Here is a 16,376-nt window from a genome sequence, read left to right on the forward strand (position 1 = left end):
GGAAACTTTCGATCTGAGGGCTTGTATCTTTAGGCAGTAATTTAGGGAGAAGAAAAAAAACTTCACTAAGTTTCAAAAGCTTTATCAAGGAAGAAAGCTAATGTCAATCCAACCAATCTGAAGTGAATTTGAATTTACTACAGTCAGATTTCAGACATGGAAAGGACAGAGATACATTTAGTTTACTTTTACAGAAGTTTGCTGACTGTCTTTGATTCCTTCAGTCCATTTAATAAGACGTATTGCTTTGTTTTTGCAATCATGCTTCTGTCTCCCCACACAAGCTTCTGATCCTCTGACTCCTGGCTTGGCATATGCTGGATATTACACAGAATCCGTAAATTTACTCACATATACATATATGCAGATATACCAAAATTTTATAATTTAATAATTCTGATATAGTATTTAGGGGTCTTTTTAAAACACTTTTATTAATTTTACAATTTTTTTGAGAACTTACCACATAGTAGATACAGTTCCAGATACTGAGAATGTATCTGTGAACAAAATACTTGAAATCTCTGCCCTTTTGGAGCTTATATTCTAGTTGGGAAAGATAAATGATAAATATGTAAAGTGTCAGGTGGTCTTAAGTGTTATGAAAAACAAAGAAATGGTCAGGGAGAGAGTAACGGGGTGTATTTCATTTGCTAAAGAAATCTTACATTATTTGCAGAGAATCAGTAGGGTATTTCTATAGGCAGAAGGCTGAAGGGGAAGCATTCTTTGCACAATTTTCCTTGAGGACCCTAAATACTCTTACACCACTGCAAGAGAAATATGATGTACATTTTGTTTCATTACATAAAATACATAGACTTGAGAAAATGAGAATGCAGTTTTTTTTTATTGTTTTTTTTTAAGATTTTATTTATTTATTTGACAGAGACAGACAGCCAGCGAGAGAGGGAACACAAGCAGGAGGAGTGGGAGAGGAAGAAGCAGGCTCCCAGCGGAGGAGCCTGATGCGGGGCTTGATCCTGGAACACCGGGATCGAGCCTGATGCGGGGCTTGATCCTGGAACGCCGGGATCACGCCCTGAGCCAAAGGCAGACGCTTAACGACTGCGCCACCCAGGCGCCCCGAGAATGCAGTTTTTAATTTCAGAGTAGCAGGGAGTTCTTTTGGATTGATTCCTCAGCATTAATCTATTGCCTTTGTATGCAGTGAGTATTCGGTTATTATCTGATGAAATGCTCCTCAGACTCTGAAGGGCTACTTCTGCCAGATTATAATACTTTCCCCTCTGATTATAATAGATACAGACTATACACAGGCCAGCACTTGTACCATTTTCAGATTATCTACTGTGCCTATGTAGGGGTGCCGGTATTTCTTCCTCAGAATCCCAAACTTCGTTACCTGTTGCTGTTATCTAAGTTTTCTATTCAGAAAACTGCTATCTTCTGTAACTTACCTTGATATACAGAGAAACCATATTTTGTGCCACGTGTCGTATCAGAAACAGCACTACCTAGAAAAGATATAAGACAGGCTAGAGGAGATTTTTTTTTTTCAGCTTAGTCATCTCTGCTTTTTCTCGCCTGTAAGACATTTATCTGCGTGATTTGATTTTTTTCTAGAGCGACAGGCTTGTTTCTCAGTCCTTCAAAGGCGTATTCTATTATAATAAGTTCAGTACCTTCCTTCCTCAGGGATATCGGATTTAGTTCAGAGATGTGCCTTTCATCATCGTTGATGATGTTTTGGTCTTTTTCTTATGATCTCGTTTTGAACTTTGCTTCATGTATTGGTGCACTATGGCCATATTTCACGGCCTATAGGTTACTCCAAATTCCATATTTCTTCTGGAAATATTACTGCAATAATATTATGATACAGCACCACTCATAGACTCATTTTGGATTGTATTATCCCTGAAGACAACGTTGTGAAATATAATACTCATGTGTTACTAAAAATATTTCAGGGATGTTTGACTCTCAGTTTTATATTAAATCATTACTGATCCAGAGAGACAAAGCCATACTGTTAACTCAGGAAATAACCTCCAGAGCGTTTCCCAAGAAAGATGAGCAGTTCATTTGGATAACAGGGAATGTTAGTGGAAGAGCTCTAAAAAGGAAGAGCTCTAATAACAGCTTTTTAACATAAAGCTGTTAAAAGACTTAAGAATCTTTTTTTGTCAGCAAAAGAGGGCTAACGTGTTGGTAAAAATCTTTGGAGTAAGATCTAATGAGTTGGCTCCAGCTATTCTCTTCGTATAATGTGCTGTAGAAGTAGCTACTGAGATTTTGCTGAAAGATATTTGGGTGTATAATTGCAAACTGAGCAGAGGATGACTTTATGAAATTGGTTAAGGAAATAATATTCCAATATCTAAACCCCAAGGCCGTTTTCGTTGAAAGTAGGGCCTTCAATGAGTTAGGTTATTTGCATTTTGAGACACAGTTAAGTGTTCAATAAATGTTTGAGATAAAGAGGAAAAGCAGAGTACCACATAAAGACAAAGAGTCTAATAAGCCTTCAGAGAATAGTAATTTTTAAGGGTAAACAATAAAACAGCCAAGAGGGCTTGTGGATCATAGGTTACTTTCAGAAACAAGACTTTCTACGCCGAGGAACTGAGGAGCCGCAAAAGCAGAGAACTTGGGAATATCACATAACTGGTTTTGAGAAATAAAGGGAAGAGTAAATTTGTGAATGAGAGTAGATTTTTACTTAGAGTCCAGTCTTAGAAAATATGGGTTTTCACATTGAGGAAAACACAGTCTTCGGTGTTGTAGGGATAACACTAGAGACTATATAAACTTAAATGACTTCGAAGACTAGGTTGTGGATATTTAAGGTAAATTAACCCAATAAGCTACAATGATGCCTCTTTTGGAAAGGAATGTAATATTCTTCAATCTCAGTAAACCAGAGCTGCAGCTTTTAAAATTTATCAACACCCAGTATGAGATTTAGTGCTGACATTTAAAGCAAGAGAAGCAGTATGCCAAATAACTAAAAGTTTAGGCTTTGGAAAGACCTGGGTTCCAGTCTCAGCACTACAGTATGGTCTTGGGTAAATTACTTAGCATCTGTAATTCTCAGTTTCCTCAGCCTGTTCTTACCGTGGTTAAGAGTACAGGTACCAGTGTCAGAATTCAAATCCCAGCTCTGTCACTTACTAGCTATGTCATTTTAGGGAAGCTACTAAATTCTCTGACTCAGTTTCCTCAAATGGAGGTTGAGAGAGATAAAAATAGTACCTACACCATTGGATTGCTGATGTTCATTCAGCCCTGAATAAATACTACATCAGTCTTTGTGTCAGTAATCTCTAACTTCGAAGTACTGAGAATATTTGCTGTCTTCCAGAAACTTAGAATCTGGTTATAAAGATCAGGCTAACACATATGAAAATGAAAATATTCTACGGCATTTATAAGCAGGTGTTAAAGGGTGTGATACAGACAATAAAGGCTTATTAATGCAGTGATCCACTGCATACCAGGCAGGCACTAATCTGAGTACCGAGGATACAACAGTGAACTCTACAAGGTCCTTGTTCTCAAGAAGCTCATAATTTTGTGATAGGGCAGATACTAGTAGGCAAAACAACAGTGAAATAAATGCTACAGTGGAGATTAGTACAGGGGGTTGTGGGAATGCACAGGGGGGCTTATGGCCTAGTTTTAGGAGGTTACGAAAGGCTTATCAGAAAAAGTAAAATCTGAATGGGAAAGGAGTTAGTGTTCTTGGCAGGTCAGACAATGTACAGAAGCCTGGAAATGTAGGCTATCACTATGCCAGTGGGGCATTCAGGGTGGCGATTAAAATAAGGCCAAAAAACATGCAGCCAAAGAGGTGAATACTTGCTGACCAGGTTATTGAGGTTCCTGAGTGTAGACTTTATCCTGAAGGCAGTGAGGAGTTAGTAAAAGTTTTAAGCAAGAGAGTGACATGTTTTAGCAAGATCACTCAGGCTGCAGGGTAGGGGATTAGAAGAAGCCAAGACAAAAAGCTGGAAGACCAGCAAGGAGGCCATTGGACTAATATAGGTAAATGTAGTGGACTTGGACCCAGAATTAAGTCAGGCCACCTGGCTTTGAATCTCGCTCTGCTGCTTAATAGCTATGTGACCTTATGGAAGTTACTTAACCATCCTAGGTTTCTTCCTAATCTGAAAATTGGAGATGATAATAAAATTTACCTTAGAGGCTTGCTGTGAGGATTAAAGCACTTAGAACACTCCTGTCTGGCACATAGTAAATGCTCTACAAATATAGGTAATGAGGCCGAAGAGAGGCAAACCAGGAAGAAGAATAAGTAAGACTCCATGACTGACGGACGTCAGGAGCAAGTAGGAGAAGCCAAGGAAATTGGTTTCTGGTTTGGAAGCTTAGGAGATGGTGGTGCCATTCGTTGAGATAAAGAACTAGAGGAAAAGCAGGTTTGGGAGAGGCTGAGAAAAAGCAAAGATGGTAGATTGCAATCAGGAGAGTGTGGTGTTAGAGAAGCTAAAGAAAGAGTGTTGCACGAAGGAGGGAGTGGTCAACATTGTTAAATGCTACTAGAGGGTCACTTAAGATAAAAGCTGAAAAGAATCCATTGGTTTTAGCAACAAGAAAGCCAGTAGTGACTTTGTCAGGAGGAATTTTGGTTGGCGGGGTAGTTTGGGGCAGCTAAATGTACGGATAATGGAAGGAAAAGGAGATGATGAAGGGAGAATGTGAGAATGGACAACTGCGTAAAGAAGTTTAGCTGAGTCGGACTGGAAGTGGCTGGAAGGATTATGGGCAAGGCTGACATTGGACCCAATACACTGATTTGGCCTACTGGCAGGTAGATTCTGAGTGGTTGTGCATCCATTCAAATTGACCCATAGCCATGCCAGGAAGGTTGAGAAGGGGAGCTGATCGGGGATAAATAATGGATTTGTCCTCAGTGGTTTTGGATTTGACATACGCATGTAGAAATGCCCAGCATGGGGCGCCTGGGTGGCGCAGTCGTTAAGCACCTGCCTTTGGCTCAGGGCGTGATCCTGGTGCTCTGGGATCGAGCCCCACATCAGGCTCTTCTGCTAGGAGCCTGCTTCTTCCTGTCCCGCTCCCCCTGCTTGTGTTCCCTCTCTCGCTGGCTGTCTCTCTCTGTCCAATAAATAAATAAAAATCTTTAAAAAAAAAAATGCCCAGCAAGCAGTTTGATATGGGGCTAATGGAGAGAAAACTCAGAATAAGACGCAGGTGAGTGGGAATGAACTAAGGAGGTACCAGAACAAAAGTAGGCTGGGAAGAAGGCACAAAGGAACTCTGGATCTAGCCTTAGAACTCAAGAGCATAATGAGAATGTGTGAACTCCATGAAGGCAGGAGCTGGTGGGTGGGAAATGGGTCTCAAAGTGGAAGTGAGAAACCAAACCTCATATCCAGACTTCATTGCTTATCAAGAGCATTTGCAATAAACAGAGTTGCTCAGAGATGGAGCCCCGGAGTTCTAAGCTATCAGGGAGAGGGAGCAGGAAAGCAAAGTCCTGAGTCTGGAGTTGGAGCGATTGACCTTGGCTGAATACTAGGCCTAGTCTAGGCAGTCATGTGGCATAGGCTCTATGGGTTAACTTTAGGAAGGTAACACTCTTGTCCTAATCTTTGCTCTGTCTTCAAAATGTAAAAAAAAAAAAAAAAAAATTCATCTGTGTATTTCAGGTGTGCCAAGCCCTGGACTGTGGTGTTTGCCATGAATTACTTTTAATTTATCATTCAGGGTTGTAGTTAGTGTTTGTATTTACATAAACAATATGTAAATCAGATGTTTATCTATTAAATATATGCTGGGTCTGGGAATAACAAGGTAGCTGGGAAAATACATCTGTTCCACCTTTAGAATCCTGGTATTTCATTCTCCTGTTACTATTTATTCTCTCAGTCCCCACACAGCTCTTGAGTATCTTCTGTGTCAGGCACTGCTTTTCCTTTTATCATCTATCTCATTCCCTCCTGGGTGTCTATCATTTTGCACTGTCACGTGAACTACTCTCTTCGAAACTTTCTTCATCTATCTTTTCTCATGGTTGGCTCCATCCTATACCCTCTAAAGAGAGATCCTTTAAAGGATTTGTATGTCAGGTAATAAATACTAATATATGTTATATATACTTCAGACTCTCTTAGAGTGAAATGGAAAAAAGAAAAAAGGAATCCCAAACAAGATCATAGAATGAACGATTGTGGCTGGAAGGAAATGCAGGGACAGGAGAAATCAACATCTTAGTACTCTGTGGTCCAGCCATAAGAGATCGCTGCCCTAATTACCTCTGCGAAGCCCATATAACAGAAATGAGCGGTATTATAGGCACAAGAGAGTGTCATAAGTGGACTCAGATTGGCCCCAGCATGGCAAGACCCTGAGTTCAATAATAGAAGGTTAAGTACCAGTTTCAAACACTCAGTGTGTTCTCTGAGTTCCTAATGATATTTCTACCTGGAGCTTTCTTTTACATTTACCTTAATGGCTCAGTTGGAAGTCAGCCATCACTGCTAAGTGTCTTGAGTTTTATGCAAGTATTGGCAGCAACTTCCTTATTATCCTCACATTAAAAATAGAAATTCTGCCCAGTTGCAGCCAGGGTGTTGATACCAAGGCAGTGGTGGAACATTTCTACTTTCTAGGATCTTGTCCTCTCCAACAGAGTGGCCTAACCTTTTGTCACCTTCATAAGTCATGAGATTTATGAGAAAGCCTCCCGACCCTAGAGTAGCTCTGCCATCAGGCCAGTAACATGCTTTTTGCTCTGAGCGTCTGCTCTTTTGGATATAGTAGGGAAATCTGCTCCAATAAACATTAAATTGTTAATATATGTAAAGCATTTAGAAGAGTACCTCACATATTAAGAACTTCTGCTATTATTATTAATGTTGTTGTTGTTGTTGTTGTTGTTGTTGTTACTGCCACCATCTAGGATCAGAAGCTAGAACCTAGCTGAACCTCTGATTTTGCTCCTGTTATGCTGGATAGTTTAAGCAAGTCCAAATTATCTGGAAATGGAGTTGAAAATATTTGGTTTACTCTTTTTTATAGTCATTGTCAGCTCAAAGAGTCTTAAAAAGGTCAAAGTGTTATCACGTTAGTATTTTTATTTATTAGAGCTTTAATATCTCATCTCTGGGTTTTTTTTTCTTTTTAAGATTCTATCTATATATTTGAGAGAGAGAGAAAGGAAAAGCACAGAGGAAGAGTGAGAGGGAGAAGCAGGCTCCCCACTGAGCAGAGGGCCCGATGTGGGACTTGATCCCAGGACCCCAGGATCACGACCTGAGCCAAAGGTGGACACCCAACTGCCTGAGCCACCCAGGCGTCCCTCCTCTCTGGATTCCTAAGAGACCGTAGTCCTCACTTGCCAGTGAGTTGGATAATCCAGCAATCTCTGCCTAAAATGATGTACATTTTATCCAGTCATCCAGTATTTACCAAACAGTAGCTCAACATGGGACAGTAATAAAAGCATAACTAAAATTTATTGAGCACTTAGTATGTGCCAGATACTGTTCTAAGTGTTTTTTATTAAAATTTTATTTATTTACTTGACAGAGAGAGTGAGCCAGAGAGAGAGCATGAGCGGGGGGAGGGGCAGAGGAAGAGGGAGAAGCAGACTCCCCACTGAGCAGGGGGCCTGATGCAATGCGGGGCTCAATCACAGAACCCTGGGATCATGACCTGACCTGAAGGCAGATGCTTAACTGCCTGAGCCACCCAGATGCCTCATAAGTATTTGTATATATATACTATCTCATCTATTCTTCATAAAAACCCTATGTGCAGGCACAATTATTATCCTCATTTTGTAAATGAAGAAACGATCTTAGAGAGGTTAAGTAATTTGCCTAAAGCAAATGATAGTAAGTGGAAGAGCCAGGATATAGCCTGTGCTAAAAACTGCCCCACTGTACTGATAGGGAGAACCCTAGATTTGCACAGAAGTCCAGTTCTGATCTCAACCCCTCTACTGCATCACTTAACAAATGGAATCATCTTGGGAAACGTACTCAACCTTTCTGAACCTGTCTACTCATCTGTAGACGGGGGTGGTGCCATGGGGATGGTAATATATACTTTACAAGATGGTTGTGAAGATTAATTGTTATATACTCTGCACTTATTAGGTGTTCAGTCATTGTTGGTTTCTTCTCTTCCTACTCTGTTCTAAGCACTACACTGGGGGTAGAGAAGGAATAGGAAAGTTGTGCCTCCTTAGGGTCCTTGTCTGAAGTGAAGAGGGAAGCAGGAGTAAAAGGGACCAACATGGCACTAAACCATTACAATAGAGTATAAGAAATGTCACTGTAAAGGAACATACAGAGAGAGGTACAGAGAAAGTACATTTCCTGAGTTGGGGTAGAGCAAATTTGGAGGAGCATCAAGGCACCAGTGACATTTGTGTTAGGTATTGAAAGACAAGATAGGATTGGAGGAGGTAGTCCTAGAGCATGAGTGTCCAGACAGAAGGAGTAGCATGAGCACAGGTGCTGAAGAATGAAAGACCTTGGCGGTTTGTGTTCTGGCTAGGGGTTTGGGATGCAGTTGTGGATCAGGGATGAGATGGGAAATGATGATGACAAATGAGTTGCAAAGAGAGAGGGACGCAAGCCTTCAAATTTCAGTATGTCCCTGCATCATTAAGACCAAAGACACATTTAAAACACATTTAGAGGCACCTGGGTGGCTCAGTCAGTTAAGTGTCTGCTTTCAGCTAAGGTCGTGGTCTCAGGGTCCTGGGATCAAGCCACACATTGGGCCCCGCGCTCAGCGGGGAATCTGTTTCTCCCTCTTCCTCTCCCTGTCCCTCAGCTCCTACCCCCACCCCCCGCTCATTCTCTCTCTCTCAAACAAATAAATAAAATCTTTTTTAAAAATGTAATGAACTTGGGCACCTGGGTGGCTTAGTTGGTTAAGTGACTGCCTTCAGCTCAGCTTAAGATCCTAGAGTCCCAGGATCAAGTCCTACATTGGGCTCCCTGCTCAACAGGGAGTCTGCTGTTCCCTCTGACCCTCCCTCTTCTCATGCTCACTCTCTGTCACACAAAGAAATAAGTAAAATCTTAAAAAAAAAAAAAGAGAGAGAGAGAATCCTGACATGCTTCATTTAAAAAAAATGTAACGAACTTAAGAAAATTTAACAACATAATACTGAATGTTTTATGAATGCTCTACTTATTAAAATTCAGCTATAATTCACGTACTATAAAATTCAATTTACAGCTACAATTGAGCAGTTTTTAGTATATTAACAAGGTCGTGCAACCATCATCATCATCTTAATTCCAGAACATTTTAATCACTCCAAAAAGAAACCTGTCTGTTAGCAGTCACTCCCCATCCTCTCCTCTCCCCAACCCTTGATGTACTTTCTGTCTCTAGGGATTTGCCTATTCTAGACATTTCTTATCAATGGAATCATATTACATTGGACCTTTTGTGTCTGGCTTCTTTTACTAAGAGTAATGTTTTTGAGATTCATCTGTGTTGCAACATGTATCAGTATTTCATTCCTTTCTATAGCTGAATAATATCCCCTCATATGGGTACACCACAGTTTGTTTATCCATTCATCAGTTGTGGTTTTTTCCACATTTGGCTATTATGAATAATGCTGTTATGGACATTCATGTACAGGTTCTTGTTCCACATACCCAGGAGTGGAATTGCTGAGTAATTAATTCTATGTTTAACTTTTTGAGAAACTGCCAGTCCACAGTGACTGCACCTTTACATTCTCACCAGCAATGTGGGAGTGTTAAAATTTCTCCATATCCTTGCTAACACTTGTTGTTCCCACTCACCCCTGTTATTTTATTATTGTCATCCTAGTGGGGTAAAGTGGTATCTTATTGTGATTTTGATTTGCATTTTCCTAATAACTAATAATAAGATGTTGAGCGTCTTTCCATGTGTTTGCTGGCCATTTGTCTTCTTTGAAGAAATGTTTATTACAGTCATTTGCCCATTTTTAAATTGGGTTGTTTGTCTTCTTTGTTGTTGAGTTGTAAGAGTTCTCTATATATTCTGGATAGATTTTTATCAAACATATGAGGTATTTTCTCCCAATCTGTGGGTTATGTTCTCACTTAAAAATTTTTTATAAAGATTTGTAACGATTTATTTATTTATTTATTTATTTATTTATTTATTCATTTATTCATTTATTTATTTGAGAGAGAGCACAAGCAGGGGGAGGGGCAGAGGGAGAAGCAGACTGTGGGGCTCGATCCCAGGATCATGGGATCATGACCTGAGCCAAAGGCAGATGCTTAACTGACTGAGCCGCCAAGGTGACCCACCCCCCCTTTTTATTTTTATTTTTAATTTTTTAAATTTTTTTAAGATTTTATTTATTTATTTGACAGAGAGAGATAGCCAGCGAGAGAGGGAACACAAGCAGGGGGAGTGGGAGAGGAAGAAGCAGGCTCCTAGCGGAGGAGCCTGATGTGGGGCTCGATCCCAGAACGCTGGGATCACGCCCTGAGCTGAAGGCAGATGCTTAACGACTGTGTCACCCAGGCGCCCCAACGCCCCCCCTTTTTAAAAAAAGATTTTATTTTTATGTAATCTCTACACCCAACATGGGACCCGAACTCATAACCCCAAGATCAAGAGCCCCAAGCTCCGTCCATCAACTGAGCCAGCCAGGCACCCCTGCTTTCACTTTCTTGATAGTCCTTTGACACATGAAAGTTTTTTATTTTGGTGAAATCTAGTTTGTTTTTTTCTTTGGTTGCTTGTACTTTTGGTGTCATATTTTGCATATGTCTATCCAGCTGTCCCAGAACCATTTGTTGAAAGACTATCTTTTCCCCATTGAATGGTCTTGGTACCTTGTGGAAAACCAATTGTCCATAGATGTATGAATTTATTTCTGGACTCTCAATTCTATTCCACTGATATATATATTTATTACCCTCATGCTAGTACCATGTTGTTTTGATTACTGTAGCTTTGTGAATTCTCTACTTTTATTATTGCAAGCATGCTTCTGAGTACATTTGTGTATCGTGATCAGTATTTTGTATTTCCCTTTTCCCTTTTTTTGGAACATGTACTTCTGTGTGGATCATTTGTATAATCAGTATCCTTGTCATTTAAAATAATTATGAAGTGTTTGTTTTATTGCCTTGCTGTGCTGTGCTATTTTTGTTAAGCTCTTATTTCACCCTGTTTCCTGGGTTGCTTTTAACTTTTCTAGATAGCCTTGTCGGCACTGTTTCTTCTGGACCCAGACTCATTAGCTATCGAGACTCACCCCCTCGATATCAGAGAATGCTGGCTGCTGTTTTTAGGTCATCCTCATAGAAACGCAGACTACTCCCATCTGTCTCAGCTCAGACCCAGTACTTCCTGCCAGTTGTGAGTTGAGTTTCTGGGGTAGATGGCCTGCTAAGAAAACCTCTTCTTGAACCAGAGATCTCCAGAGATCAAGAGTGTCACCAACCTTACAATCTGCTGTATGCTTATTTGTAAATAACCATTCCTGAGATGTCATACTGATGAGACGCATGGGAGAGAACCTGTCTTTTGAACTTTCCTCATGCTGCCAAAACGAGCATTTACAAGTGCTGTTTCCATATATAATATGTCCCCGTCTTTAGAATGGAGGAGCTTCCAGAGGTTATGGGATTTGTTTGAGGTTGCCCAGTGACCTTACAGTGCTACTGGGAACAGAATTAATCCCCAACTCCCGCTGATTCCCTTCTCATCATCATTACCACACACTCCTTCCTTATTGGGCAACAGGAGATAGAATTTACTTCTCAGTATTTTCCTTAAGGGAGGTTTTAAGTTTCTTCTTCCCCACTTTGGTAAATAACACAGGTAAGGAGCCTCAGTGAATAACTTGCATTCATTGTACCATTCTGTGAAGGACCAAGATCATGGGCTCTGGCAACACATCTATGAGAAAAGGGGGGACAGGAGAGAAAATGTCCACAGCCTTGGTGTGCCCTGAACTCTTTAGGAATTTTGGATGAGCCGAGATGCTCAGTTTTCTGCCATAACAAATAGGGTGTCTGCTGTGAAACTTATCTGCAGTGGTTATCAATCAAGTTGTTGATATATATGAACTTTTCCTATGGAAAATTTCAAAGATATGCGAAAGTAGAGAGAATGATATAATGAATTAGCAGGTACCTGCCACCCAGCTTGTGGGATCATCAACATGTGGCCAATCTTGTTTTATCTCTACTCCCATTTATTCCTTATCCCCATTGGATTATTTTGAAACAGAATCAGTATATTGACCAGGTTTTCAGTTTCTACTCGTTGTTGAAGCTATTTCCCTTAGATACTGGGCTGTGTGCTCTCATTTAGATTGCTTTTAGCAGTTTTATTGGGCCTGACATTCTTTCTCTGGCAGTTTTTTGCATTGGTAGAATCACAGGAGTTTTCCGGCCTCACACTCTGTTCTTTTGTCTCTCCCACTCCCAGAGTTCTATGAACCTGTCATGCATCTTCGCTTTGATCCAAGCGCCCAGACCTCTGCTTACCTGTTCTCCCTCCTAGTTCACTAACTTTAACGTATGACGTTAGGGACCTCAGCAGTCTTCGTCTTTAATTACTCTCTATGTAGTGCCTAGTCTGGCATGTAGTAGGTGCTTAATAAATAGTTGTTGATGACTGAATGGATTAATTCCCTTTGGCTTTCCACTCACCTGAACCTCACAATCAGCTGTTTTAACAGTGCACTTGGTTCCATGTATCTTAAATGAGGAGAAAACTACCTGAACCTCTGGAGAAGTAGCTCTTATCCTTGACCCCTTTTGTCTAGCTGAAGAATCTGCATTTTCCTGGCTCCCCCTGCTGGTCTCTCCGGGGTAGTTGCATACACGGGCCTCTGGTGGCAAAGAAGTGGAGCCAGAGCCAGGTTCTGCCAAAGGAAAGTAGAACATGTTTTGGAGTGCCCTAGCCAGTCCAGGCAGGTCTGAGGAGGAAGGGAGCAGCTTGCTGAAAACAGTTCAGGGAAGTGCATCTTTCTGTATAAGGGGCAGGGAAGGTAGCCCAGTGCCAGCTAAGGTCAGAAGAGCAGGGTTGGAGCACGCAGCACCTGAAGACCGTGAGTATCGTGACCACATGGACCCATAATTGAGTTGGTCATTATGTGGGGATCAGCCTCTATATTGAGAATAGAGATGTGCTCCTTCTATCCTTAAGACGAAGCACCGTGAGGTCAGACATAGTCACCATGCAAGTTGAGTGGCTCCCAAGTTTTATTTTGGCCCCCTGTGAAAGTTGAACAAAGTGGGGTGGCGAATGTAGATGGGAGCGTCCCTAGAGTTCATGGTTTTATGTGACACCGTCTTCCAGCTCTTAAAACCAATAACAACTCTGTGGAGCTCTGGGTGTATGCTCTGATAGGTCCTCCTCCCTCCACCCTCTGTAAATACAATAAATGTCCCACACCTACCCATTTCCTAGATCACATTTCTTAGTTATTTACATGTATTTGTCTTTACCACACTGCAACTTCCCAGAAAGCAGGCTGCAGCAGAATGCATCTTGCCAGACTCCAGCAAGCTACAGACATCAGAAAGAGCATTAAAGATGGTCAGACGCTAAGGGCAAATCCCCTCCTCTTCTCTCCACCCCCAAACCCCAAGTACCAGGGTAATTACACTTAAAGTTGAACATGGAATTTTCCCCAACACACAAGGGAAACCCAATCCAGAAGAACCTAAGGGCATGAAAATTGCCACTGGACTTGGGCAGGTATATCTATGAAATGGTCATTATAAAGAAATGTTTGGAAGTAATTTATTTCTTTTTTTTTTTAAGATTTTATTTATTTATTCGATAGAGACAGCCAGCGAGAGAGGGAACACAAGCAGGGGGAGTGGGAGAGGAAGAAGCAGGCCCACAGCAGAAGAGCCTGATGTGGGGCTCGATCCCAGATCACCGGGATCACGCCCTGAGCCAAAGGCAGACGCTTAACCGCTGTGCCACCCAGGTGCCCCGGAAGTAATTTATTTCTTTACTGGGTATTGAGGATGTAGCAGTGGGCAAAGTCCTGCATTTTAGTGGGAGAAGGCAGACCATAACCAGATAAATATGTAACATGTCGGGTGCTGACTGCTAAGAAAGGAGAAAAACCAGTAAAGAAGGATAGGGCAAGAGTGTGTTGTTTTAAATTTGGTGATCAGGAAAAACAACTCTGTTGAGGTGAGGGAGCAAGTTCAGTGATCATCTGGAGAAAGAGTATTCATGGCAGAGGAACTAGAGAGTGCAAAGGCCCTGAGGCAGGAGCATGCTTGGTTTGTGGGAGGAACAGTGAGAAGATGGAGTGGCTGGGGCTAAGTGAGTGAAGGAGAGAGTGGTAGGAGCAAGGTCAGAGAGGGAACCAGCGGCCAGATCATATGGGGCCTTGTACACCTTGGCAAGGGCTTTGGGTTTTGCTTTGAGTGAGATGGAAAGCCACTGAAGGGTTTGGAAGCAAAAGTAATGTGAACCAACTTAGGTTTGACAAGGCTTACTCTGGCTGCAGTGTGGAGTCGATCACAGGGAAGCAAGGGTAGAGAAGGAAGACCAATTGGAGGACGGTTGCCAGAGAAAGGTGAGGTGGCTTGGACAGTGTAGTAGCAGAAGTGGGAAGAAGCTATTGACTTGTAAGTTTGGTTTTAAAGTAGTCAGCAGGGGTGCCTGGGTGGCTCAGTCATTAAGCATCTGCCTTTGGCCCAGGGCCTGATCCCAGGGTCCTGGGATCGAGCCCCGCATTGGGCTCCCTGGTCCACCGGGAAGCCTGCTTCTTCCTCTCCCACTCCCCCTGCTTGTGTTCCCTCTCTCGCTGGCTGTCTCTCTGTCAAATAAATAAATAAAATCTTTTAAAAAATAAAAATAAAAAAAATAAAAGTAGTCAGTAGTGTCTGCTGATGGATTGGATGTGGGTAGTTTGTGGAGGACGAGAGAGCCACAGCTACCTGCAAAGGTTTTGGCCTGCGTCACTGGAAGAATGAAGTTGCTCTTTAACTGAGTTGGGGAAGACTGGGAGAAGAGCTGAGGCGAGGGGGGAGGCAATATTCACCAGTTGTGTTTCTACCTATTAACTGAAATACCTTTTTTATCTCTAAGTGGAGGTATCCATTTCAAATAATAGTAGACATTCCAAATAATAGTCTCCTCAAAGTAATAATAGGGAATATTGTTTACATAGTGCTTTTCAGTTGACAGTGCTCCCACATACATTATCTTATTCTGTTTCCATATCACCTACATAAGGTAGTTTGTTCTCTTTCTATTTTACAGGTAAGGAAGCTGAGATTCAGAAAGGTTCTGCATAAGAGAGCCAGTGTTTTGATGTTGCCACACAGAGGAAGATGGCAGTTAGCCTTGAAGAGCAACAGCCAACCAGCGGAGAGACCACAGCTTCCCCACGGCCATCAGGTAGGAAGACCTGGGCCTCCCTAGCCCTGTCCCCAGCCCTCCTACAGAGAGCAACCAGCAGGGAAGTAGAGGACAGGCTGTGTTCTCCCACCCTTTCCTCAAATCACCAGAGCCATAGCCAGGTCCAGCTTCCCTGGGAGGGGGCAGGGCAGGAGCTTTGAAGGGGAACTTGAGATGGACATTTCAAAAATGAGTATTTTTGTTGTGTAAACATTTAAAATTAATCTTAAATACCAGAAGGAGACTGACTATTCTAGTTCCTGAAAGTAGCTGAGAATCCATGGCATCCATCATTAAGCTACCCAGTGAGAAAAGGGGGTTTGACATGGTGTCACTGAGGGCAGCTCTTGAAAAAGATCAAAACCCTTCAAGTTTATACAGGATAAGCAGCTGGAATAAACCAGTGGCAACTGCATTTCTTTCCAGTCTTTTTCCCATGTATCTTTTTAACATTGTTCAGATCTTACCACGTAGGCGATTTTGTTTTTCCATAACCTGCTCTTTTCCCATCACTACTTTTGATACAAACATTTCTCCCATGGTACCGAACATTTTTTGTAGTCATCATTTTCAAATGACTGTTTATTAACCAGCCATTAGGCTGCTTCCACAATTTATATCATCTTTGTGCATTAAGCTGCTGAGGCTTACTTTGTTAGGTATCTCCCAAAAAGTAGAATTACTAGTTTAAAAGATAAAAACACTTTTAGGCACTTGATAAATTCTAATATTTTTCAAAAAAGTTCTGACATTGATATAGAAAAGTGAGAGTGAGCCTTGGATCAGAAACCAGGGATGTACTGTATGGTGACTAACATAATGTAATAAAAAAAACATTAAAAAAAAAAAAAGAGTGAGCCTTGGAACCAAGATCTTCTCTAAATCTCAGGCTTTTTTTTTTTTTTTTTTTTTTTCCTGTGCCAGATATTTGAACTTTGGTTTTCTTCTTGCGAAATGGAGACAAGTTCATGTGTCGTGATCACAGGAATTAGAACTGTTGTCCTCAA

General features: G+C 41.5%; 1 long non-coding RNA gene across 1 annotated transcript in view; it reads left to right on the forward strand.

The window, feature by feature from the left end:
- Positions 1 to 16,376, forward strand: part of LOC123000302 (uncharacterized) — a 35,198-nt gene that overhangs the window by 2,103 nt on the left and 16,719 nt on the right. Inside the window, exon 2 of the long non-coding RNA XR_006408232.3 lies at positions 15,232 to 15,369. This is a non-coding gene — a long non-coding RNA (uncharacterized LOC123000302). The remainder of the gene's footprint in view (positions 1 to 15,231; positions 15,370 to 16,376) is intronic.

Source organism: Ursus arctos, unplaced genomic scaffold, assembly GCF_023065955.2.
Source record: "Ursus arctos isolate Adak ecotype North America unplaced genomic scaffold, UrsArc2.0 scaffold_34, whole genome shotgun sequence".
In the NCBI taxonomy this organism is placed as follows: Eukaryota; Metazoa; Chordata; class Mammalia; order Carnivora; family Ursidae; genus Ursus; species Ursus arctos.